We start from the raw sequence: 27493 nt of genomic DNA on the forward strand, positions 1-27493 counted from the left end.
AGTATGTATGTCAGTGTACACACACATGTGGAGTTGCAGTTATGAGCTGCTATGTAGGTGCTGGGAAGTGGACCTGGATCCTCTTCAGGAACAAGTGCTCTTTCAACTGCTGAGCTGTTTCTAAAAATTGGCTAAGTGTTCTTACTCAATGACCCAGCTCTCCATCTTGTTAAAGAAAAAGGATATTGCTTCCAGCACACGGCCAGAGGCAGGTTGCTTTATGAATTCTAGATCACCCAGAGTTCTATGGTGATATTTCAAAGCAAAACAAACATGCCAGGCTGGGTTATAGTTCAGTTGACTAGTATGGATAAAGCCCTGGATTTGAGTACCAGTACCATGTAAAGTGGGCGTGGTGGTTGCCCTTGTGTGCTGCTGTTGCCAGAGGGATTTGTGGAGGGAAGGATTTATTAAACTTACAGATTACAGAGAAGCCAGGCCAGGAACCTGGAGACAAAACCTGAAGCAGATAGAAGAACCTGGTTTACTGCCTTGTTTCCTCTGGTTTGCTCAACAGAAACCTTCCATAGACTACAGTAGGCTAGCCCACCTGTGACAATGAGCAATCAAGAAAATGTCCCACAGACATAATTGAATGGAGGCAGCAGCTCAGTTGAGGTCAGGTTGACAACCATGGCTAACTATGACAGTGGTTCACTGGAGGCAGGGCTCATAGCCATCCTCCATTAGGCAGTAAGTTTAAGGTCAGCCTCAGCGGATGAGACTGTCAGGTTTTGACTCTCAATTTGGCTTTTCTTAGCCTTTTTTTTTTTTTTTTTAATTTCCCAGAACTAAGTAAATTAAAAGGCCAAAATTCTCTGCCCAGATGGTATTAGTTTCTTTCCGTCCCACCAAGCTCTTGGGTTTTGTTTATACAAAGCCTGGAAACCTCAGTGAGTGGGTGGACCCAGGTTCAGAGGCCATTAGGGGCTACAATAACTGGCTAGTTCCCTCCCTCTGCCCTTGCCCAAACCCAGTGGACAGGTTTTGGGAAGCTTTTGGGTCATATCAATTACTGGGGCCTTCTTTTGAAATTGGATTGTTGACCTAATTTGTAATGAACAAAACCCTGGCCATGTGATGTCATCCTCCTTCCCAATATTCCCCACCCCCCAGGAATGTTAGTGAAAAATGTTCTAAAACATCAAGGTTTTAATTTTTTGTTTGTTTGTTTTTAGAGACAGGGTTTCTCTGTATAGCCCCGGCTGTCCTGGAACTCACTTTGTAGACCAGGTTGGCCTCGAACTCAGAAATCTGCCTGCCTCTGCCTCCCGGGTGCTGGTGGTTTTTTGTTTTTTTGGTTTTTTTTTGTTTTTTGTTTTTTTTTTTTTTGAAAGGACAAAAACCACCCAGTCTATCAAGTAGGGCTTTGAGGGGCAGCAGCGCAGTTGAGTTGCAAGCATTTGTGTGTTAAATGCAGTGGTGTTGGCATAGTTTGAAAGTATCATTCTGATGTCTGCAAACCCCTAGTTCCTACTAAATACTTGGGACAATTTCCTAGACTGTATGTGAATTGCATGCACCACGCCCTCTGGACTGATGAGTATATTGCTGCCAAGCTCTCCATGGTAGCTGTCTGCCCTGAGAGAGCCAGAGCCTGGAAGCACTGGTGTTTCAGGGAAGCCCCAGCTATACAGCGAGGCTCTGTGGAGGAGCCAGAGAGATGGCTCAGCTGTTAGGCATATAGCCTGCTCTCTTTCAGAGGGCCTGAGTTCAGTCCTCTGCATCTGCACCAGTGGTTCATAACCACCGCCTGTGACTCCAGCTCCCTTCTTATGCCTGAGGGAACCTGCATGTGTGTGACATATGTACACGTGGCATGCATGACTCTCCCCCACATAGACACATAAATACAAATAAATATTTTTCCCCAAACATTTTTATTAATTTTGGGGGAAATTTATATATCACACTCCCTTTCTATTCCTCCCAGGTCTACCCTCCCACCTTTGGGTCATCGCATCCCCCCCTCCCCAATACACCATGTCCAATTTGCATTACCCAAATGGAGCATGGTCAAAGTCCGAGTGAGTGCAAAAAAGATACCTGAGCCAGGCGTGGTGGTGCACGCCTTTAATCCCAGCACTTGGGAGGCAGAGGCAGGCAGATGCCAGCATGGTCTACAAAGTGAGTTCCAGGACAGCCAGGGCTACACTGAGAAACCCTATCTCGGGTTGGTGAAGACCCACAAGGATCTAAGCAGTAAGGGATTTTCTTGATATTCTGAAGACCCTAAATCTGACTCCCTTGGAACACACACCAAACCCTCCAGATTGTTTGTACACTCAATAGTACTTTATCTGAATGGTGAATGTTATTCAACCTCCTGTCTCTTACTCCTGAGCCCTGTATTCTCACCTGGAAGTGCTAGGATGATATGTGAGCCACCTTTAATCCCGGCTCAGCACAGCTTCCTTAGCTGAGTTATTTGAAGCTACCAGTTGGAGCACTGTGGATTCCCTCCCCAGGTTCTGAGTCACTGTAGTGATCATAGGGGGGCCTGAGAAACTAGCTCACCTTTGGCTTAGTTCCATAACACGGCCCACAGGAATTTATGGAAACCAGAGTAGTGGTCACCAGAGGTTACTCACAAACTGACCTTGAATGGTTGGCTATCCCAGGGAAGTTCAACCTCGTCCTGAATCCTGCGTTGTTCAATCCTGTTCCAACACCCCTGGGCTGGGTAATTGGAGTATGTCTTTATCTTGTTGGCCCTTAGAACCATTGCTTGAGATACCCAAGATATCCAGTTCGGTGATGATTTGCTGTCTGGAAACTTCTTGGACCCTGATCTCTTCTCTTTGCTTGCTGGCTATGGTGTGAGCATTTTCTCTGCCACACAATTCCTTTCATTGCTATCCAGCATCCCTACCAGAGGCCTCAAATCAGGAGCCAAAATCAACCCCTTAGAGCTTAATCTTGGTCATTTTGATAGCGACAGCTGACATTCATCCCAAAAGCTTGATGAAGCTCTGAAACTTGGAGCTGCCTCTGTTTTCCCAGAAAGAGGAGGGATAGGGGATTGGCTTCAGGTTCAGTTTCCCTGCAGGTTCCAGCAAGTGGGAAAGTCACTGGGGGCAGGGAGGGTAATCTGGTTTCTTGTCCTCCTGCCAGACAGCCAGGTCCCTCCGAAGCAGCTGCACCCCTCCTTGGGCATTTACCCAATGGGCTGGAGCGATGGCTCTCAGCTCACTGGCTATTCTTCCAGAAGTCCTCAGTTCAATTCCCAGCAACCACATGGTGGTTCACAACCATCTGTAATAGAATCAGATGCCTTCTTCTGGCATGCAGGGGTATATCAGATAGAGTACTCATATACATAAAATAAATACATATTTTTTAAAGAGTTTTCTCAAGCACTACTGTGGGGTGAAAAGGATTCCTTCCTAACCATGTAGAAATGGCAGGGCTAGTAGCCTGGTTCAGGAGCTGTCTCCTGAGCAAGTGCCTGCTTTTCTAGACCTGTTCTTTGCCCTTGAAGGTAACAACTGCTCCCTAACCCTCTACTGTTTTAGCTGTGTAATTATACTGGGAGAATTTGTTAGCTAAGGTCACAGCTGGCTTCCAGGTATCTCTTAGTCTCATGACCCCTGGTACAGTTTTGCTTGGGAGACTCAAATTTGCTGGGGGCACAATGCTTGTGAACCCACCCACTGGGAGGTTTATAGGCAGACATGGAGAGAACAGACCTCTAGAGGTAGGGTGGGGTCTCGAAGCTTCTTCTTGTGATAAGCTGTAGATATGGGATATGCCTAAAATGGAAGAGGTTAACTTCATTTCTACCCCACCCGAAGATAGCTCTGGCTGTCTTGGGACCAGGATGGTCTTGAGCTCGCAGAGATCCACCTGCCTCTGTCTCTGGGAGAGACTTGAGATCAGAAGTTCAAAGTCATTCTTGATTACAGAGCAAGTTTAAAGCCAGCTGGGACTCTGTAATACTCTGTCCTCTCCCACCAACCCCCCCCCCAACAAAACAAACAAAACCAAACAAAACCACAAACCAATCCAACAAAACAAAAGTCCTCAGCCGGGCATGGTGGCGCACGCCTTTAATCCCAGCACTCGGGAGGCAGAGGCAGGTGGATTTCTGAGTTCGAGGCCAGCCTGGTCAACAAAGTGAGTTCCAGGACAGCCAGGGCTATACAGAGAAACCCTGTCTCGAAAAACCAAAAAAAAAAAAAAAAAAAAAAAAAGTCCTCAGAATGTGTTCTGTGCTTTCCACATTGACAATCTAGCCTGTCTCTTTCAGGTAAAAATGGGAAGACATTCTCCTTTCCTTGTGCAAAGAAATTACTCATCATTCACTTCCCAGAGCTAATGTGGAGAGAGCTAGCAGGTTTCTAACATACTTCAGCTGTTCGGGAAATACTTAAATAATTTCCTGCTGCAGAGGCTACAAGGAAGGCCAGCCAACTGGAAAGGCGTATGCCTGCTCTCTGTCTCTGTCTGTCTTTGTCTCGTGTCTGTCTGTCTCTGCCTCTGTCTGACCTCAAGTGCAGTTCAGAAGGGCCCTTCACCGTTCATGTAACACTCTGGACAGTTATCCTTTTTATGTGGAATTTGTTTGTTTGTTTGAGGCAGGGTTTCTCACTGTAGTCTTGATTGGCCTGGAACTCACTCTGTAGACCAGGCTGGGCTCGAAACTCAAGAGATCCACCTTGAGTACTGGGATTAAAGGCATTCACCACCACCACCACTTGGAGGGATTGTTATTTTTAAGAACGTGGATGTGAGAATCCTATTCTGGGCTTCCTAAGAAACCTTACAAATCTAAGTTAATTAAGCCTGGTAAGTCCTCTCTGTCATTATTGAAAGGTAGCCAGCTCTGAGATAGACTGGCTACCCTGGACAACAAATAGTGGCCAGATGGGAAGCCAGAGGCCCAATCAATGGCAAGGAAGAATGGAGTTAGGCAATGAGTAATTAATTGCCTCCCTCCTTTGCTTCAGCCTGCAGCAGGCCTCAAATGACTGGCATTTCTAACTGGGTCATTGAAACATTAGAGCAAACTTTCAGGTAATGGCTTAAGGAAAAAAAATAAACAGAAAAAAAAGTCTAAGATTCTAGTCTATTTAAATTGTTGGTTCTAAAGGCAGATTTTGAAATTCCCCTTCCCTCAGGGGGCATGTCACAGTAACTGTGTTACTGTTGTTGTTACAAACCCTGTGTTTCTGTTGTTGTTGTTACAAACCCTGTGTTACTGTTGTTCACTAATGAGTGTAAATCCTCCCTCTGTAATCAGGTTTTGCCAGGACATCACAGTAATCCTCCTTCCATAGCTTCCCAAGTGCTGGGGTTACAGGTGTGGGTCCTCACATGCGGATGAGACCCTGGTTTAAAGATTCAGGAGACAGCAGGGTGGTGGTGGCGCACGCCTTTTATCCAGCACTTGGGAGACAGAGGCAGCTGGATTTCTAAGTTCGAGGCTAGCCTGGTCTACAAAAGTGAGTTCCAGGACAGCCAGGTTTCTGTGTACAGAGAAACCCTGTCTCAGAAAAAAAAAAAAAAAAGAAGAAAAAAAAAAGATTCAGGAGACAGCTTCCAGGTACCCCAGGCTAAGCTGGAATCAGCCACCAGGGAAACACTCTGGGACTGACTTATTTATTTACTTATGCATTTTATCTATTTTGAGGCAGGGTCTGGTAGACCAGGTTGGCTGTGCATACTCAGCCTAAGGAAAGGTTTAAAAGCCTGGAAGGCCCCTTGCAACTAGAAAGATAACCACAGGGAGGCAGTAGAGTTTAGGGCGTTAGAACCTTGCTCTTGAATTTCATTTGCGTTGCCATCCAGGCTGGACCGCTCCAGACCGCTGTGTGGCCTTCAGCAAGTTGTTTAACTGCTCTGTGCGGCACAGCTCCGCAAGGTAGAGATGAAACTGCTATCGACTTCCTAAATGAAATTATGAGTGATGCCAGCTCTCTATTAGTTTTAGGGTTAAAAATTAAAAGCAAGTAGGGTGGGACACAACTTGGTTTTGAATTCACTTTGTAGCTGAGGATAACACTGGATTCCTGACTTCTGTGCCTCCACCTCCAAAGTACTGGAATTGCAGTGTAAATGCTGAATAGCTTCCCGCACCCACTTTCCTTGTCTCTCCCAACAAATCCACTCCTATTAGATTAAGTTCACTGCAGTGCAGGTATCACGGGGGGTCTATGTCCAATGGCTTTTGAGGGGAGGTTTCTCAGGAATTTGGTCCAGAGCACAGACACCACTGTTCCCATGGGGCCCAAGTTGCCTTTCTCCAGATTGTAAGCTGGCCTTGAACTCACAGAGATCCTCCCATCTCTGCCCCTGGATGGTGGAACTCAGGTGTGTACCACCACTCTTGGCAAATAGATGAAACTTATATTTATTTAATGTACTGTAAAGTGTTGAGGGTTTACCTGCATGTATGTGTGCACGTATGTATGTATGTATGTATGTGTGTATGTGGCTATGTACATATACTATACCCAGTGTCTACAGAGGGAGGGCACTGGATCTCTCTTGAACTGAACTCACAGATGCTTGTGAGCCACCATAGTGTGCTGGCTTTGCTCAGTTTGCCTCCAGGAGTCCCTGTGGGGTTTCCTTTTAAAGAGTTATCTTGAAAATCATGTCTAGGGCTGGTGAGATGGCTCAGTGGGTAAGAGCACCCGACTGCTCTTCCAGAGGTCCAGAGTTCAAATCCCAGCAACCACATGGTGGCTCACAACCATCCGTAACGAGATCTGGCGCCCTCTTCTGGAGTTTCTGAGGACAGCTACAGTGTACTTACATATAATAAATAAATAAATCTTTAAAAAAAAAAAAAAAAGAAAATCATGTCTATGTTTGTGTGTAAGTATCTGCATGTGTGTTCAGGGACCTGAGGAGGCCAGAGGCACCAGATCGGATGGAGTTACAGTGCCCCATGCGGCTGTAGGGAACCTGACTCAGGTCCACAGGGAGAACACTAAGTACCTCGACCAAGGCATCTCTCCAACTGCTATTTTTTTGCTTCATATAGGTAAGTGCGTCTCTTGTCCAACAGCATGAATATCCTCAATTTTAAGGAGCCGTGTGCTTTCTGTGGTTCGGGACCTACTTATAGCCTGCAGAAGTGGCCATGCACCGTAATCTTCCAGACACATTTGCCCTTTGTAGTCCTGTCCCCAGCAGGTGCCAAGGTGGCAGAAAGAGATTTCTATCTTTTCCATACAATTTAAAATATTCATTCATCGCCGGGCGTGGTGGCACACGCCTTTAATCCCAGCACTCGGGAGGCAGAGGCAGGCGGATTTCTGAGTTCGAGGCCAGCCTGGTCTACAAAGTGAGTTCCAGGACAGCCAGGGCTACACAGAGAAACCCTGTCTCGAAAAAACCACACACAAAAAAAAATTCATTCATTTGTTTGCTTATTTATTTATTTTTGGCTAGGCATAGCTTTAATTCTAGCACTGGCAAGGCAGAATCAGGCATATCTCTATGAATTTGAGGCCAGCCTGATCTACATAATGAGACCCTGTCTAAAAAACTATATTTTCAAATTTTTATATGTATGTGCACCCCCCCCCCCTCCATGTGCGTGTCTGATGCCTTTGGATGCCAGGAGAGAGCATGAGGTTCCCTGGAACTGGTGTTACAGAGGTTGACAACCATTACGTGGGTGCAAGGAACTGAGCCTGGATCCTCTCCCAGAGCAGCCAGCGCGTCTAACCTCTGAACCATCTCTTTCTTTATCTATATATTTTGAGACAGGGTCTCCCTATGGCTTGTTATATAGATCAGGCTGGCCTTGAATCAACAGAAATCCACCTGCCTCTGCCTCCCCAGTGTAGAGACTAAAGGTGTGAGCCACCCACACATACCTGGCTTGATACACTTTTTTTTGGATCATGACCATTGCATGTATGTTGGGAGCCTGAAGGACGGGTGGGAGGAATTAGACTTAGGCCTATTTGAGTGTAGTTCAGGTGTACTAGCCGATTCACCGGGAGAGGCAGGATTGTGTGCAGGAAGAGAGGGGCCTGTCTACTTGATTCTTATTATGTTTTGTTTTTCCGAGACAGTGTAGCTTAGGCTGGTTGAACTGGTTTTCCTGCTCATACATTCTGAACTACCACAGGCAGCTTGTACTCCTACTCTGTGAAAGGAGGTGGGTGAACACAGTGAGTAGTGACCTCTATCCCTGGTGGCTCTAGGCCATCAGCGGAAACTGGCACTCTCTCAGTGTCTGCAGGGCTTTCTATACCCAGAGAGCTGCAAGTGACAGCTAGCACTGTAACACTGAGCGTGTACCGAGCCTTTCCTCTGTTTCCGATGCTGCTCTGTGCAGGCTTTTCTCACCACTTCTGGAGAAACAGGTCACCCTAAGCAGCATTGTATGTGATTGGTCAAAAGGTCCTTTTTCTGGTGAGAAAACTCAGATTGGGGCTGGAGAGATGGCTCAGCGGTTAAGAGCACTGACTGCTCTTCCAGAGGTCCTGAGTTCAAATCCCAGCAACCACATGGTGGCTCACAACCATCTGTAATGAGATCTGATGCCCTCTCCCGGAGTGTCTGAAGACAGCTACAGTGTACTTACATATAATAAATAAATAAATAAATAAATAAATCTTTTTTTTTTTTTTTTTGAGACAGGGTTTCTCTGTATAGCCCTGGCTGTCCTGGAACTCACTTTGTAGACCAGGCTGGCCTCGAACTCAGAAATTCGCCTGCCTCCGCCTCCCGAGTGCTGGGATTAAAGGCGTGCGCCACCACGCCCGGCTTTAAATAAATAATTCTTTTTTTTTTTTAAAGATTTTATTTATTTATTATATGTAAGTACACTATAGCTGTCTTCAGACACTCCAGAAGAGGGCGCCAGATCTCATTGCGGATGGTTGTGAGCCACCATGTGGTTGCTGGGATTTGAACTCTGGACCTTCGGAAGAGCAGTCGGGTGCTCTTACCCACTGAGCCATCTCACCAGCCCCCTAAATAAATAATTCTTAAAAAAAAAAAAAAAAAAGAAAACCCAGATTGGGGACAGGGAGATGGCTTAGTGGGTAAAACGCTCCCCATGCAAATGTGAGGGTCTAGGTTTGAATCCCTAAAACCCATGTAAAAGTTGGGAATGGGGCTGAGGGGAGACAGAGGCCAGCTTGGTGTACAGAGCAAGTTCCAGGACAGCCAGGGCTACACAGAGAAAAACAAAACAAAACAAAAACAAAAAGCACTAGCAACTGAATCATAAGAACCTAAGTTGAGGCCAGGCATGGTGGCGCACGCCTTTAATCCCAGCACTTGGGAGGCAGAGGCAGGAGGATTTCTGAGTTCGAGGCCAGCCTGGTCTACAAAGTGAGTTCCAGCACAGAGAAACCCCGTCTCATAAAACAAAAAAACAAAAAAACAAAACAAAACAAAAAAACCCCAAAAAACCTAAGTTGAGATTCCAGCATCCGCATAACAAGCTTGAGTGTCTGCAAATCTCTGTGACTCCAGTTCTGGGGGATCTTCCTCTGGCCTTTGGGTGTGCCACTTTTAACTACACATGTACACACACTACACACACCACTATGAAGCTAGATGATTTGCTGAAGCGCAGCCAGTTCATCTGACTTTTCCAACACTCAGGGAAGTGGTATCCCAGATCTTATCCATGAGAGGTTCCTACTTTTTGACTTTTGATAAAGAACAGTTGTATCCACAGATTCAGCACTCATTCCCCCGCCCCAATACTCTGCAGAGCCCAGGGGGAGCAAACTGGCTTCATCAGGCTGAAGGGTAGTGGCATTGTGGTAGATCTGAAGATAGCAAAAGGAGAGAGAGAGAGGATGAGGAGCCTAAGGCCACTGAAGGATGCTCGCAGGCGGGAACGTGGGGCTGCCTCCCAGAGTCAGTCTAGCTTGCTTCTGTCTGCTCCTGTTTTACTGAAGGGCCAGCACTGGTTTTAAGGTACAGCCTGGCAGGCTTCCTTTTAGAACAGAGTCTTCAATGTGAAGCAGGGAAGGAGAAGGGTGTTCACTCCAAAGCATGCCACTCTCTGCTGTGCAAACCCCCTCCACTAACCATGAGCACCCGGAAAGCAGGAGCAAGAAGAAACAGGGTCAGAGAGATTAACAACGTCTCCTATAACCACACAGCAAGACTGCCAAGGTGAGCTAAGACCTATCCACACCCCCTGCCCTTCTCTGTCAGGGATGGTGCTGATGGCCAGGGTGGAAAGCTTGGAAGAAAAGGTGTCTTCTTTCTTCCGTGTTACTTCTTAAACATTTTCAAAGCCAATAGAAGACATAGGACTGGTTCCTGAGTGACCAGTAGGAACCACAGCTCTGCCTGAGAGCTTTCTGATTCATAGCTGTGCCTTGTGCTCAGTCACTCAAACAGACTTCCACGGCCCTGTCAAGAAGCAATCATACTCTGTACTGCTGAGGGAAAGGGCTCAGAGACATTTAGACAGCTACCCAAGACTGCACAGCAATGCTGCCCCACCACACCAAATGAGGTGCTCTGGGTAGACAAGGGTGGATAGGCTGTGTGTCGGCTCCAGCCTCATGCTGAAATGAGTCACCCGCAAGTCCAAGAACCAGCCCCTCTGGACAATGACACAGGAAGCTGTTTTGTACATTAGGTGGAGCTGGGTCCAGATAATGTCAGTCTACGCAGAAAAGTTGCCTCTTTTCCAGTTGCCTTCCCTCTGCAAACCCCTTGGGAGCCAGCCAGGCCTGGTGACCTATGGAAGAGGTGACGCCGTGTCCTGCTGTCCCAGCTACATGGCTTGGCTAGCTAAGTCTACTGGGCCTTTTCCAGCTAAGACACCCGTTTGTTTTTACCGTGCAATGTGAACCAGATGTGGGGGTACCTCGCTCTGCAAGAGTCCCCCTGCCCAAGTCTCAGCACCGGCCACAGGCTCTTGGGAGGCAGCGGTGGCCAACTAGCCTCTCCTGGCCCTCTGCCTGCCTCTCCCTCAAAGCTGGTCCTCATTGGCATCCCTGCATCTCCCTTCCCCCAATGTGACAGGAATCTGGAAAGGACACTGGACAAACATCCAAAGTCCATATGTCCTGGATAGTCTGTCTAGGAATTTTTGGGATGCTAGCTTGCTCAATGTGTCATGTCCTTTCATGACATGGGGAAGGGGTAGGGGGGGACAATAAATGAAGACTTGAAAGCCGACCAAGGGCTGAGTATCCTTCATCTGTGGTATCACCTCACCCCAAGCTCTTGGACTGGAGACTTAAGTCTGAGTGGCCTCGTGGATTCCAGGGGCGACAGCCCTGTAACTCCCACTGTTTACTTTAGCAATTGAGTTCTTCCCGTTTTGGCCAGTGGAAACCTGTTCAAGCTGGTTGCTAGACCTCTTTTGCCACGATCCATCATTCCTGGAGCTTTCTAACACAAACTGTTCCAGGCTCCCCTGTCTTTTTTCCTGTCCTGGCCATGGAAGCAGCCAGGTCACTCTAATGACCCTGGTTCTGTTTGGTGACACTGGTATTTGGAAATCAAGTTCTAGGCGCTGCATGTGCTCATGGCTGCTGCGGTGAACTGCTCCCTGTCCTTAGCAGCCGAGGTTAGAGCCAACAGAGGTGTGCACATATATGTTATGTGCACTGGGTGTTATGAGTCACACTGGTAATTTCAGGAGGCTGAGGCAGGAGGATTGCCATGAGTTTGATATTAGCTTGGTCGGCACAGAGACTCCCAGGTTTGCAGGGCTACATGTAGAGAGAGAGAGAGACACTAATTTTTTTTTTAAACAGAGAGAGAGCCAGGCATTTTGGCCCTAACCTGTAATCACAGTATTTGAGAGGCAGAGGCAGAACCTGTGAATTCAAGGCCAGCCTGGTCTATCTGAAAAGTTTAAGCTAGATGAGGCTGTATAGTGAAACCCTGTTTGGAGAGATGGTTCAGTGGTTAAGAGCACTGATCGTTCCATCCCCAGCATCCTGATGGTGGCTAACAACTATCTCTAAGTCCAGTACCAGGGGACCTGATGCCCTCTTCTGACCTCCCTGGGCATCCGGCACACACACGGTACACAGATGTACAAGCAGGCAAAACACCCATATATATAATGTAAAAATAAACAGCCCTCCCCCATAGAATTTAAAAGGAGTAAAGAATTTTAGTTAAAAAAAGAATCAAAGGCAAGCAAGGTGGTGGTGTCTCATGTCTTTAATCCCAGCACTTGGGAGGCAGAGGCAGGTGGATCGATCGATGAGTTGAAGATCAGCCTGGTCTACTACAAAGCAAGTTACAGGACAGTCAGAGCTACACAGAGAAACCCTGTCTCTCTCTCTCTCTCTCTCTCTCACACACACACACACACACACACACACACACACATCAAAGAATGAGATAGACAGACAGACAGACAGACAGATGATTGTCTTAGAGTTTCATAACCAAGGCAACGTTTTTGTTTTTTTTTTTTTTGTTTTTGTTTTGTTTTGTTTTGTTTTTTTGCCTGCATGTATGCCTTCAGGCCAGAAGAGGGCACCAGATCTCATTATAGATGGTTATGAGCCACCATGTGGTTGCTGAGAATTGAATTCAGGACCTCTGGAAAAGCAGCCACTGCTCTTAACCTCTGAGGCATCTTTTTCTCCAGCTCCCGCCAAGACAACTCTTATAAAGGAAATCAATTAATTGGGGCTGACTTAAAGTTTCAGAGGTTTAATCCATTACCATTATGGTGGGAAGCATGGCAGCATAGAGGCAGACATGGTGTTGAAGGAACCATCTTTTTTTTTTTTTTTTTTAATTTGTTTTTCCAAGACAGGGTTTTTCTGTATAGCTCTGGCTGTCCTGGAACTCACTCTGTAGACCAGGTGGTCTCGAACTCAGAAATCCACCTGCCTCTGCCTCCCGAGTGCTGGGATTAAAGGCGTGCGCCATCACTGCCCGGCATCTTTTTATTTTTATTTTTATTTATGTGAGAAAAGTAATACCCTCTAAGATGAGGCTAAATTTACAATTTTTTTTTTTTTTTTTTTTTTTTGGTTTTTCGAGACAGGGTTTCTCTGTGTAGCCCTGGCTGTCCTGGAACTCACTTTGTAGACCAGGCTGGCCTCGAACTCAGAAATCCGCCTGCCTCTGCCTCCCGAGTGCTGGGATTAAAGGCGTGTGCCACCACGCCCGGCTACAATTTTTTTTTAAATCTCAAAAATACATGTAAATGAAAACCTTTTCTCCAAATGCAGACAGGTCTTTGCCTATTGTGTTGTACTATTTATATCACAAAACACTGTCATATGAAAATGATCAGGGGGCTGGTGAGATGGCTCAGTGGGTAAGAGCACCCGACTGCTCTTCCGAAGGTCCAGAGTTCAAATCCCAGCAACCACATGGTGGCTCACAACCATCCGTAATGAGATCTGGCGCCCTCTTCTGGAGTGTCTGAAGACAGCTACAGTGTACTTACATATAATAAATAAATAAATCTTTGAAAATGATCAGGTAGCCCTGAAGTACACAGACTGTCAGTAAGGAGTATCGTTCTCCTCACACAGACCCTGGGTGGGACGTTCAGACACTAGGCTGTCCCTTACTTTCCACCATGGAGAGGTAAATACAAACACATGGCCAAAGATGAAGTGGAAGTGTGGCAGCTATACAACCTTCTTTAGACACACACACACGTCCCTAGGCCACAGCAAGGCCCCTCCTACAAAGTCAGTGTGGTGTGTTTCTCAAAGGGAGAAGAGAGGCAACATTTGAATAAAAACGCAAAGCTAAAGAAAAAGACCAGATGATCCAACTATTATGCCTGTTTCATGAAGAAATCAGGAATTCTTAGGGTGCAGATCTTCAGCCCAGTGCATGATATGACACCAGTGCCTTTTGGTAGAAGCCATGACCTCCCTACAGTCATGTCCATACAGGCATCCCAGGGTGTCTGATTAGCGCAGACAACCGATAATGAGGTCACGTGGTAAAATGTTATCCCCAAAAACGAAGTGCAAAATCAATTTCTATGACTCAGGAGCTAAAGCTTTGGCTTTGGTATAGGGTGGAGGTTGTTTTGGTGGCATCCAAAGCTAAGATTCTCTACTCTAGGGTTTTTCCCCAAAACAAAACTCCTGGTCCACAAAGTTCAACAACTATATAATTAAGAAACTGTACAAAGAGAAGAAGCCACCAGCCCCTTTCCAAGGGCTGTTTTCCCTACAGCAATTCTGTTTGTTTTTTTTTTTAACATTTATTTATTTATTATATGTAAGTACACTGTAGCTGTCTTCAGACACTCCAGAAGAGGGCGCCAGATCTCGTTACGGATGGTTGTGAGCCACCATGTGGTTGCTGGGATTTGAACTCCGGACCTTCGGAAGAGCAGTCGGGTGCTCTTACCCACTGAGCCATCTCACCAGCCCCCTACAGCAATTCTGAAGGTGCCTACCATGGCCACACACTTTGACCAAACTCACATGCTGGGATTGGTGAGACTGTTTGGAAAACAAGGGCCCACAGGCAGGTGGCTACTGTGTCAAGTTCAAGAAACCATGAAGTGACAGTGCCCATATTGCAACATAAGCTGGGCAGCAACAGAGGAAAGACTTAAGGCAAGAAGAGGTGCTGGAAAAACCCCCGCTGCCTCTGCTAGGGATGGCTTCTTTCTTTCTTTTTTTTTTTTTTTAAAGATTTATTTTATTTATTATATGTAAGTACACTGTAGCTGTCTTCAGACACCAGAGAGGGAATCAGGTCTTGTTACAGATGGTTGTGAGCCACCATGTGGTTGCTGGGATTTGAACTCAGGACCTCTAGAAGAGCAGTGAGTGCTCTTAACCACTGAGCCATTTCTCCAGCTCCGAAGAGATGGTTTCTAATAGTGGAGGCTACTTCTCAGCTGCTAGCTGTCAGATGCCTCTTCCTCCTCCTCCTCTTCCTCTTTATCCTCCTCCTCCTCTTCCTCGTCCTCTTCCTTCCTGTCATGTTCAGAGGTGTCTGAGGACTCATGAAACAAGATATATTCTCGGCTACTGAGCCCAAATTTAAGTACATCTTTTTCTCTCAATTCATAGTATCTCTATGGCTCAATATGCTTGTTGTTCAAGAATGTTCCGTCGCCTGAGCCAAGGCCAATGATTTGGGGCTTCACCAACAGTGCCATCAGTAAGGGTGTACTCCACAAGCAGGTACTGGAAGACTGCATGTTGCTTTAAGCAAGAGGGATGGTCGATGGGAATGTTTGCGATGTGTCCATGTCTACCCAGAAGATACGCATTCTGCCGATGGCTGTACATGACTGGAAATACCTCATCATTTAAAGGGGTAGGGATGCCACCGCTTTTTTTTGGGGGGGGGGACCTGGGCTTCTGGGAGCTCACTGTATTTAATTAATAACCATATCCTGGAAGGTATTAGTGTCACCAACAAGTGCCCCCAGAAAGTTCAAAGCTTGGTTTTTCTTTAACAGGCACCTCTTTGCTTCTGTTCCCAGCAGGGCAAGGGATCACCTCCTGAGCCTCACAACCAGCGCTTTCATTCTGGGGGCGGTGCTCCTGGCGCCTGGCATTATGAAAGTCCCTCTCTTCTTCCTGGGCCTGCAGGTCTGGCTGTCTCTATCCTGACCCTGCCCACTGACAGGCCTCTCATCAGAGCTCCTCCTTTGGTGCCGGTCTCACTGTTCTGACCTCTCCTGTGCTCCTGTTCTGATAGCTCCCGGTGCTGCTGATCCTCGCTGCTAATTCTCTTGTCCTCTCCATGGATGGTCCTCACGTTCCTGCTTCACTTTGACGATGGAGTAGTGGGGACTCCGGCTTTTCTTAGCCCGAGGAGACTTGCTTCTTCTCCCGAAGGACTTGCTTTTCGTTTTGGCTGGGAACAGACTCGCTCCCAGGGCTTGGCTCGGACCGGTTCAGAGGTGGGCAGGGACAGGGACAGGCTAGCGGCTTGTGCGCAACCAGTTCGGGGCTCAGAGGCTCCTGCTTCACTATCATAGTCGCCTGACCTCTTGTGACCCAGAAGAAAGTTCTGTCTTAATCTGCAGGCAGCCAGAAGCAGGCTGAGCCACACTGGGTGTAGCTTGAGCATATAAGACATCGAATCCCGCTCCCATAGTGACGCACTTCCTCCAATAAGGCCATACCTCCTAACAGTGCCATTTATGGGACTGTGGGGGGTCATTTTTTTTTTAATCTAGGTTTTGCAAACGTGAGGAAGAAAATGATGTCTATGGCCTATAGAATGTCAAAAAAAAAAATGGAGTGTGTGCCTATATGTGGTCATCTTAACTTTTCTCCACAATCTTTAGTGTTTGTGATACATGTTTGTGAGTGATGTGTGTGTGTGTGTGTGTGTGTGTGTGTGTGCAACGTGATGTGAACATGGAGGTCAAAGGACAATTTGGGGGCCTTTTTGGGTCTGTGGGAACCATTTCATTCACACCACCACACCCACACATGCCTGTTTTTTTTTTTCAATGCAAAAGCAAGAGGTTTATTTTTCACCTTTTTTTTTTTTAAATCTAGATTCTGCGTGTGTCAGGAAAAAAAATGTCTTTCTGAATCGGGATTATTTTGCTTAACATAGTAGACTCTAGTTCCATTCCCCCCCTTCCCCTCCCACCTCCCCTCCCCCCACTCCCTCTCACCCTCCCGCTCTGGCTGACCTCAGTTTATAATGTAGCCGATGTGACCTTGAACCCCAGACCCCCCTGCCTCCACTTCACAAGTGCTGGATTATAGGTGAGTGCTTCAGGATAGCTCCCCACAATGTGTAAAACTGCACCTCAGACTCTATCTAGGTCCCCAGTGTCCTCCTTCCCCATCCCAGTATCTGAGCCAGGACATGGTCACTGTGTTTCGTGGAGTGCTTAGATCTCCTCAGCCTGTGAGTTGGGGATACTGTTCTGTTCTGCTATCCTCTCATGATTAGGCCAGAGAGACAGATTCTTGGGCAGAAAAACTGAGAGGACCCCCCTCCTTCTCACTGCACAGTAGCGTCTACTAGCTGTGCTTGAGGGCAGGGCTCTTGGGATTTCAAAGCCAGCTGAAGGTCACAGCAAAGGGAAGAGTTAGATTTGAACCTGGACCTCTCTGAGCTCTGCACCAATTTCTTCAACTGGAGACAGATAACCTGCCAGGGAGGGATGTGCCGAAAGCTCCCCACTGTTGGATAGGAGGATGGAAGGTGGGAACTTTATTTTATTTTATTTTATTTTATTTTTGAGACAGGCTTTCTCTGTGTAGCCCTGGCTATTCTGGAACTCACTCTGTAGACCAGGCTGGCCTCGAACTCACTGAGATCCACCTGCCTTTTCCTCCCGAGTGCTGGGATTAAAGGCGTGCGCCACCACTGGGTGAAAGGCAGGGACCTTTTAGCCTCTATATTAGGGTGCTACCTAAGCCTGGTCTTCAATTCTTTGAGTCTGGCACATGCAACAATGAGGCGTCTCCTTAAATAGACCTGGAAGGACTTTTTCCCCATTAGGGGTTGTCTGGTCTTCATGCCTCTAGCACCAGCACCAGGGTCTGATATTTCAAAAAGAGACACATTTTCCCTGAGTTCTGGACGCCATGTCACCAACCCAGCCAGTGACCCCCACTCTTTGGACATCACTGGATAAGATTGCTCCAATGGATGCATCCAGATGGAGTTGGCTCCTGGCTGCTGGAGAACTGGGTCTTGGCCACTTGCTGTGGACTGCTCTGCTTAGCAGGTAAGAGCCAAACGCACTGTTCCACATGTGAACTCTGGGCCATCCTGCAGTTTCAGAGCTGACATTCCAAGCCTTGTCCTCTGAGTGGCGTTCATCCGGCAGGTGTGTTTCATTTGACCCTCACTTAATTCAAAGAATTTTAAAAAATTAATTCACAACATGAAAGAAGATCAAGGGCTCCTCATAAAGAGTCTGGATTTTGGCTTCTCTGGAAAAATCAGATGTAGCAATAAGTGCCCCACGCTCCTACAGCCAGAGCTGAACAGTGGCTGTCCCCTTAGCTATGATATACGTACTTATTCTGCTCCGGTCTGCACTGCACCCTAATATATTATCCCCAGCTTCTCAATGCTATCTTGTGCCTGGCATTTGAAAGTGTTCACATCCACAACTCGATATTTATTTATTTATTCACTCGACAAACATGAAGCCTCTTTTCTTGCCAAATTCTTCTCTAGGCTTCAGATCAACTCCACATTAATCTAGCATCTACAGTTGACCCAAGACCTATACATGAAGACCATGGGAAAGCAGGCCCCGCTAATATGAGCGCGTTGAAGAATGGTCCCAAGCTCTGTCTCCAGTGCTTTAAGAGGGACCTCTGGTCTTGACTGAGCTACCAGTCTGTCATTTTCTCTTCAAGACCTTGTCTCTTGGGCTGGAGAGATGGCTCAGCAGTTAAGAGCACTGACTGCTCTTCCAGAGGCCCTAGTTCAAATCCCAGCAATCACATGGTGGCTCATAACCATCTCTAATGGGGATCTGATGCCCTCTTCTGGCATGTCTGAAGACAGGGACAGTTTACTCACATATATGAAATAAACAAATAAATCTTAAAACAACAAACACAAAACAAAACAGAAGACCTTGTCTCTTCTCTAACTTTTTTTCAGTACTGAAGGTCAGCTTGGGACCTTGTGTATAGTGGGCAAACACCCTACCACCAAGTTACATCCCCAGTTCTCCTTGCTACTTTTATTTATTATTTTAAGTTCTATGCATGTGTGTGCACATTAATGCAAGTGCCCATGGAGACCAGAGGCAAAGGATGTCCCCGGAGCTGGGATTATGCATAGTTGTGAGCCAACCAACATGTGTGCTGGGGACTGAGCAGTACAGATGCTGAGCCATCTCTCTAGTCCCCAATCCCTTTATCTTTTTAAAAAACCCTGTTTGTTTGTTTGTTTGTTTGTTTGTTTTTTGAGACAATCCTGGTCTGCAGAGAGAGTTCCAGGACAGCCAGGGCCACACAGAGAAATTCTGTCTCAAAAAAAAAAAAAAAAAAAAAAAAAAACAGAAGAAGGGGGAGGAGGAGGAGGAGGAGGAAGAGGAGAAAAAGAAGAAGAAGAAGAAGAGGAGGAGGAGGAGGAGGAGGAGGAAACAAAAGGAAACCATTCAACTGTTTTCTAGGAGAGCTGTTTCATTGGATATAGTAGTGCTTGCTTGAAATGACAAGCTTGGGCCAGCCTAGGCTACAGGAGACCCCAACTTAAAAACCAAGGCAGGGATAGAGAATGGCTGCTCCATTTTATGTTTCCAGCTCTTGCCTTTGTTGTTTGTTTGTTTGTTGTTTGTTTGTTTTGATCATACTGGCTGGTTAACTTAAAATGGAGTGTCATCCCAAATATTGAAGTTGAAGGGGCTTCCCCTGCTTGTCACACACATGTTTGCTATTAACTTTCACACGTAGTAGCCAAGTACTCGTCTGTTGGTTTGGAGATCTGAACTAAACCTGGCTGCCTCTGGTTTTTCAGGTTGGCATTGGGTCCTGCCAGGCCTTTGAATCAGCTGGGTGCAGGGAAGGGTCACCAGGAAACTCAGGCTGCTTGGACCCGACAGGAAGCGTGGGATGAAGCTGACTCTGGCTCCTGGTCAGCCAGGCTGGGGCCTGAGGCTTCCAGGCTGGCTCAGTGTGCTCTGTCCGCCAGGAAACGGCCCGAGCTCCTTAGTCACTCCACCCCTCCAACACAAATTCATAAGCGAGATAGCTCCAAGCTCCTTCCTGTGAGAAATAGCATCAGAAAGCCTGGAGTAAGCTTATTGGCAGAGTAACGGTGACTGTGTGTCCTGGTTTGCTCAGTTGTGTTGGTGGCTTTAGGGTAGAAAACTACTGTAGTTTCTTTTTCCTTTTCTCTCTTCTTCTTTCTTTTTCTTTGAAGGTTCATCTATGTGTCTGCATGTTTTGCTCGTGTATTTGAATGTGTACTGCATGGATACCTGATGCCCTTTGAGGCCAGAAGAGGGCATTGGACTGTCTGGAACTGGAGTTCCAGATGGTCTCGAGCTGTCATGTGGACGCTGGGTATTGAACCCTGGTCCTCTGCGGGATCAGAGTGCTCTTAACTGCTGAGCTATCTCTCCAGCTCCTACCTTGGGTTTTCTACTGATGCTTGGATGCTTGCTGTTGTGACGGCCTTCTCGCCCTTCCCCACATGGGTGACATGTGTGCAACTGTTCTTTTCCATTTGTTTATTTTTGATGGTGTTGGGATTGGGTCTTGGGCCTCATATACAGTATTGCTGCTAATGCACTCTCATGGGGCTACAGCATTCTGAGTCTGCAGAACTGACTTTTGTTTGACCTTTTGTATGACCTTTGACCTTTTGTTTGATCTTTGGCTTCATTATTGGTGTTGACTTGTTAAGGCAGAATCTTGTTCTATTTCCCTGACTGACTTGCAAGCTTCTTGCTTCTGAGACCTGGAATTATGAAGCAGTGTAGCTTCCTTTATTTATTAATATATTATAGTTTGAGGTTGGAGAGCGATGGTGGAAGGCATCTGACATCAACTTCTAGTCTCCACACACGTACACACACACACACACACACACACACACACACACACACACACACACACAAACACTTACACTCCCCTGACACAGAATAACACTCATTATGACACAGGATAACATGTATTACATACATACACATGAAAAAAAATAACAAGGGCCCCAAACATCCCTGCAGCATCCGTGACCTCATCTCTAACTCATGACAACAGTCATGGCATAGACAAGAAAGGATTCTGATGCTCTTGGGACAGCGCATGTCTCGTTTTGTTTTGTTTTGTCTTTTTTTTTTTTTTCTTCCAAGACAGGATCTTACTCTATAGCTCTAGTTATCCTGGAACTCACTATGTAGACCAGGCTGACTTTGAACTCACAAAGATTCACTTGCCTCTGCCTCTCAAGTGCTGGGATTAAAGACTTGTACCACTATACCAGACGCTCTCAAAGCCTTAGTAAGACAATATATCCTCTAGGCCTGGGGGAGTTGGGGGCAGGAGAAAGGCCAGGAGAGATGGTTTTGATTGGCTGAGAGGTCATATGTGAGTGATCCATTTAAGCATTCCTATTTCTTTGAGCTCTCAAAGGCCTCCCTCTGTACGTAATATCCCAGAGAATTTCAGCACCTCAACCTGAACATTCTGGCAGGATATCCCAGGAAGCTATTTTATTGTTATCATTTTAATACTGGGTATTGAACAGTCCTAGGATTTCTGAGATCAATCTTTGTCAAGTATTTTATTGTTTTATTGCCATATGAATTCACTTGTCACATGTTCATTAGGAATGCTTCGGGGTTATCGCATGTTTGGACCTTGAAATTCTATATATCTGAGGTCAGAGAGATGATCCAGTGGTTAAGAGCAAATATTACTCCTGCAGAGGACCTGAGTTTAGTTCCCAGTATCCATATCAGGCAGCTCACGACCACTCGCAACTCCAGATCCAGAGGAGCTGGGGCCATCTTCAGGCCTCCGAGGGCACCTGCACTCAGGTGCACATACCCACAGACAGACATACAGACACACACACACACACACACACACACACAAACACACATATCCACAGTGACACACATACACATAATAAAACAATCTACACAACTATGCTTATCTCTCATTATATATACATACACTATCTAAATTTTTTGTTCTTATATTTTAGCTAGCCAAAGAAGGGCTTCTCAATTCCTAATTAGTTTTGAGGAAAATGTCATGACAACCATTTTGTTTTATTTTTAAAAAGCCTATGTGTGTTCTAATTTTCTTGGCCTTGATAGCATTCTTCCAACCAATCTTTTTTTCCTTTTCTCTGCTTTTCTTTTTTCTGTCTGTCTTTTTTCTGTCTGTCTGTCTGTCTGTCTGTCTGTTTATCTCTCTTTCTCTGTGTCTCTCTCTTTCTTTTTTGATTTTTCGAGACAGGGTTTCTTTGTGTAGTCTTAGCTGTCCTGGAACTCTGTCTATAGACCAGGCTGGCTTTGAACTCAGAAACCTGCTTGCCTCTTGGGCTGGAGAGATGGCTCAGCAGTTAAGAACTTGACTGCTTTTCCAGAGTTCTAATCCCAGAAACCACATAGTGGCTCACAACCATCTGTAATGAGATCTGATGCCCTCTTGTGGTGTGTCTGAATACAGCTACAATGTGTATATATATATATATATATATATATATATATATATATATATATATACTAAATAAATCTTAAAAAATAAAAGATCTCATGTAGCTCAGGCTGGCCTCAGATTCCCCATGTAACCAAGGATAGTGTTGAACGTTTGATCTTCCAGGCTCCATCTTCAAAGTGTTGGGATAACAGGTGTGTACCATCAAACCTGGCCATAGTCCCACCCTTTTCCAACCTCTAGGTCAACTGGTCAGTTTTATAAGGCAGGGACACCAGTCTTGGGTGCATCACAGCACAGAGAGAAATTTCTGCTAGAACATGATGTGCTGGGGAAGTGAGTCAGGCTGCTGTAGTTGGAAATCGCAGTTTAGAGTCACCCACTGCCCGAAAAGCCACCTGGTCACCTTCTCTGGCTCACTTACAATCCAATTGTCTCTAGTTGTGGCTATCATCATTGTACTTCAGCTTGTAAAATTCAAGGGGAAAGAATGTGTTCACTTCCGGGCCATACGCTTAAAAGATAGTGTGCCCCCCCCCCCCTTGCTTTCATCTCCTTCCTTCTGGCTGAAATGGATGGTACAGGCCTGACCCATGTGAGCCACACCTTTGGGATGGATGAGCAACAAAGTAGAAAGAGACTGCGTTGCCTGTAACCAAGGACTGGTGACAGAGAGAACTATAGCCTTCTTTCGTTTAAGCCAGTTTTGTTTTGTTCATTTACCAGTCAAAACCATTCCCTATTCAACACCTCATGCCGCCACAGATTGATTTAGCTTTCTTTCTTCTTTTTTTTTTTCTCATCCCATCCCCACCCCCTCACTATGTAGCCCTGGCTGTCCTGGAAGTCATTCTGTAAACCAGGTTAGCCTGGGATTCAACTGTCTCTGCTTCTCAAGGGCTGGGATTAATGGCATATACCAACACTATCCTGCTTAGCTTGCTTGCTTGCTCTCTCTCTCTCTCTCTCTCTCTCTCTCTCTTTCTTTCTTTTTTTAAAAAATATTTTATTTTTAGTTCATGTGCATTGGTGTTTTGCCTGCACACATGTATGTGTGAGGGTGTTGGACCTCTGGAACTGGAGTTACAGACAGTTGTGAGCTGCCATGTGGGGTGCTGGGAATCAAACAAGGGTCCTCTAGGAGAGCAGTCAGTGCTCTTAACCACTGATCCATCCCTCCAGTTCTCAGCTTTATTTCTTAAAACATTATTATTTATTTTAAAAAAATGTTGTATTTGTTTTATGGGCATTGGTGCTTGGCCTGCTTGTATGTCTGTGTGACAGTGTTGGACTCTCTGGAAATGGAGTTACAGAATGTCACAAGTTGCCATATGGGTACCGGGAATTGAACCTGGGTCTTTTGGAAGATTAGCCAGTGCTCATAACTACTGAGTCATCTCTCCAATACCTATCATTTTATGTTTATGGGTGTTTTTGTCTGCTTGTATATCTGTTGTGCACCGTGTGAGTGCCTGATGCCCATTGAGGCCAGAGAGGGCGGGCGTCAGGTCCCCTGGAAGTGCAGCTATAGATGGTTATGAGCCACCACGTGGATACTGCGAATTGAAACTTTAGTCCCGGCACTGGGAAGGCAGAGGCAGGTGGATGGATCTCTGTGAGTTCAAGACCAGCCTGGGGGTGGGGATAGGGCTGGAGAGATGGCTCAGCAGTTAAGAGCACTGACTGCTCTTCCAGAGGTCCTGAGTTCAATTCCCAGCAACCACATGGAGTCTCACAACCATCTGTAATGGGGTCTGATGCCCTCTTCTGGTGTGTCTGAAGACAGCTACAGTGTACTCATATTTTAAAAAAAAAAAAAAAAAAAAAAGACCAGTCCGGTCTGCAGAGTGAGTTTCAGAGTTCCAGGACAGCCGGGGCTACACAGAGAAATCTCTTCTTTGTTTTGTTTTTGTTTTTCGAGACAGGGTTTCTCTGTGTAGCCCTGGCTGTCCTGGAACTTACTTTGTAGACCAGGCTGGCCTCGAACTCAGAAATCCACCTGCGGGCTGGAGAGATGGCTCAGTGGTTAAGAGCTCCGACTGCTCTTCCAAAGGTCCCGAGTTCAAAAATCCCAGCAACCACATGGTGGCTCACAACCATCCGTAATGAGATCTGACTCCCTCTTCTGGTGTGTCTAAAGACAGCTACAGTGTACTTACATATAATAATAAATAAATAAATCTTTAAAAAAAAAAAAAAAAGAAATCCACCTGCCTCTGCCTCCTGAGTGCTGAGTGCTGAGTGCTGAGATTAAAGGTGTGTGCCACCATGCCCCGCACTTGGTTTTTCAAGAAGGGATTTCTCGAGCCGGGTACACAGATATACATACTGTCAAAGCACCCATACACATAAAATATAAATATAATAAAATTAGACTTGGGAAAACAAACACCGATAAGGACAACAAGAAAACCCTTTGTCGGGTGGATCTGGCTGCCCTGGGTTCTGGTCCTGATTTACAAGGACCAGCTAGAGTGGGCTGTGGGCTTCCTTCACTGAGGGAGGTGATAAGCGCACAGTTAGCATCGTAACTACGTCTTCTAAAAGGCCCTAACCAGGCCTTGCAAACAGGAGCTGGCATGCCATCTCTCTCTGCTCCCATGCCCCTCTGCCCCCTGCCCCTCCATCCGCTATTTCTTACAGCCTCTTTACTTTCACTTTCTACTCTGCTCGCCCTTCAAGCATGAATTGTGTGACTTTTAAGTGTTTTTTTTTTTTTTTTTTTGGTTTTTCGAGACAGGGTTTCTCTGTATAGCTCTGGCTGTCCTGGAACTCACTTTGTAGACCAGGCTGGCCTCGAACTCAGAAATCCGCCTGCCTCTGCCTCCCGAGTGCTGGGATTAAAGGCGTGCGCCACCACGCCCGGCTTTAAGTGTTTTTAATACCCAGCTGCCTTTGGAAGGCTACCATGTTCCTTGGTACACTGTCTCTCCCTCCTCTTCCCCCAAATCTTTCTTTGGCCTCCAGCCGTCCTCACCTTTTCTCTCCTTTGGGGCCAGTGGCTGCAGAGACATCTCTATGTCAGACTTCTGTGACCTGCCAGGCTAGCCCTTCAGTGCGCACCCCCCAGTCCCCCCTCCTTTACCCTCTCTCTTTTCCAGGATAAGAGAGCTGGCACCCTGGGCCACTAAGCTAGTCAGGACTATCCAGACCCTTGATAAATGGGGTCCTCAAGGAAAGCCACCAACTCTTCTCAATGTTTCTCTTGGATCTTATCCTCAGGATTTGCAGTACACACTTAGCATTTTCTTGGGGAATGTATAGAAAAAAGGGGGAGGGGAAACAGGAAAGGAAGCAGGAATTCAAATACCACTTATCCCACGAGGGAGGGAGCAGAGACCCAAGCTACCAGCCTCTCTTTGAGCAGCCGGGAGCCAGGCTTCCTGGGGTGGGGAGCTCAGGCCTCGATTCTCAGGTCTAGTTCCTCAGGCTTGGGCTCCACCCTGGCTGCGAAGGCCCCAGACCACCTCGCCCCACCCTGAGAACTCGACCTCTAGTTCAGCCACATGAAGGTAACCAGAGTCTGGTGGCTTATGGGACAGACTTGTCAGGGACTTCCTGCCTTTGATGCATGCAATTCCCATGCTATGTGCGCTGGGCTGGGCCTCTGAAGACGAGAGGACCCTTAGACATCCTGAGTGTCTCGCTGCTGAGCCTCTTGGGGTTTGTGGTTAGAGGCGCTGCTGCGAACGTGTTCTAGAGAATGTGCCCTCTGGGCTGCAAAAAGCTGACGAAGTCAAGTTGACCAAGAAGGTCTGAGAGGCCCTTGAATTTGCTGCTTTCTTCTGTCCTTCACTCCAACTGTCTCAAAGGCCACAGGAAATTTCTCCAGCACTCACTGTTACTGAGGCCTGAGACGTGGCACTGTATTTGTGTGTTCTCACAGATGGAGGAGACACTGAGGGTCAATGAAGCTCAAGTGACTGTCCCAAGAATGCACAGAGATAGCATTGGAACATGACAGAGCTGACCCCATCTTCTTTGCCTTCCTGCAGGGCTTCAACAAAGCCTGGAGACATGGAGCGAAAATGGGGGCGAGAGGGAGAGAGAGAGGGAGAGAGAGGGAGAGAGAGGGGGAGAGAGAGAGAGAGAGAGAGAGAGAGAGAGAGAGAGAGAGAGAGAGAGAGAGAGAGAGATGAGGTGTGTGTGGGGGTGGGGTGAGGAAGAGAGAGGGAGGCATTTTGTGGGTGTTAGTTCTTTCTTTCCACCATGTGGGTTCTAGGGATGGGACTCACTCAGGTCTTCAGGCTTGGGGGCAAACACCTTTACCTACTGAACCATCTTGTTAGTCTGTCTCTCTTGGAATGACCTGGCTACAGTAGTGTTCGGCAGGTTTCCCCACCAGTAAACCAGTCTTTTCTGGGTTGTGTCCTCTGAATGGATGACACGACCCAGCACCCACAGTGGAGCTGTGCCGAGGTCTGAGCTGAGGGAAGCACATTTGTGGACATTGCTCGGAATTATTTCACAGGGGAGCTTTGTCCTCAGCCTCCATTTCTTTATTTGTTCGCTCTTGTTTAAATCTTTTGTAGGAACTGGGGATCAGAACTCTCACATGCTAAGCACCATTGAGCTACATCACCAGGCCCCCCTCAGTCTCTTATTTTCTTAAAATATGTACTTTTGGGAGCTAGAGAGATGGCTCAGTGGTTAAGATGAGCTTGCAGAGGATCCAGGCTCCGTTTCCAGCAGCCCACATGGTGGCTCACAACCATCTATAACTTCAGTTCCAGGAGCCCTTAACATCCTCTTAAGACTTTGCAAAGCACCAGGTGCACATATGCAGGTGGCACATGGACATGTGTGTATGGATAATCATCCATACATAGAAACCAGAAGTAAATCTATTTTTTAAATCCACGGTACGGTGGCATGAGCCTGTGAGTGCACTTGCTGTGAGACCATAGATGTTGGATCCCCTGGAGCTGTAGTTACAGGTGATTGTGAACAGCCTGACCTGTGTGCTTGGAAATGGGCTCTGCAAGAGCAGATGCGCTCTGAGCGTCTGAGTTCTAGAGCCAAGTATGGGAAGCCGTCACTGGTGCGTTGCTTCACATGCATGCCCTGATCCAGGTTGGCGGTGTCTCGGGCCCCTTGATGGCAGCTCCCAGAGCAGTGGACTGAGCTCTGCGGCTTTTGTCTCTGCTGGCGTGGGTCATCAGCCATGGCTCCGCTCTGAGTGGCTGTCTTCTTTCCATAGGAGTCCTCTGAGGTTACTGGGCCTCAGGTAGAGTAAAAGTCACCTCCCCTCCAACCCCACAGAGAAGGGCCTGTGAATATCTTCATTTGAGAAATCTAGAGGAACCTGGGAAAGGTTGAGGCTGCTCTGGTATTTGGGATGGCCTTGCAGAGTGGGGATTATCCGCTGTTCTCCGCTAGCTGTTTTCTGAATAAATGGGTCTCATCTGCCTCCCAGTTGCCACCCCTGTCAGGGTAGTTGCCTCTGGGGTGGACATGAAACTTAAATAGGGCCAGTC

General features: G+C 46.8%; 1 pseudogene; it reads right to left on the reverse strand.

The window, feature by feature from the left end:
- Positions 1–14797: 14797 nt before the first annotated feature.
- Positions 14798–27182, reverse strand: LOC110304574 (smad nuclear-interacting protein 1 pseudogene; annotated as a pseudogene).
- Positions 27183–27493: the final 311 nt, after the last annotated feature.

The sequence above is a fragment of the Mus caroli genome, unplaced genomic scaffold (genome assembly GCF_978045245.1).
Source record: "Mus caroli unplaced genomic scaffold, Mus_caroli_1 scaffold_13, whole genome shotgun sequence".
NCBI classification, from domain to species: domain Eukaryota; kingdom Metazoa; phylum Chordata; class Mammalia; order Rodentia; family Muridae; genus Mus; species Mus caroli.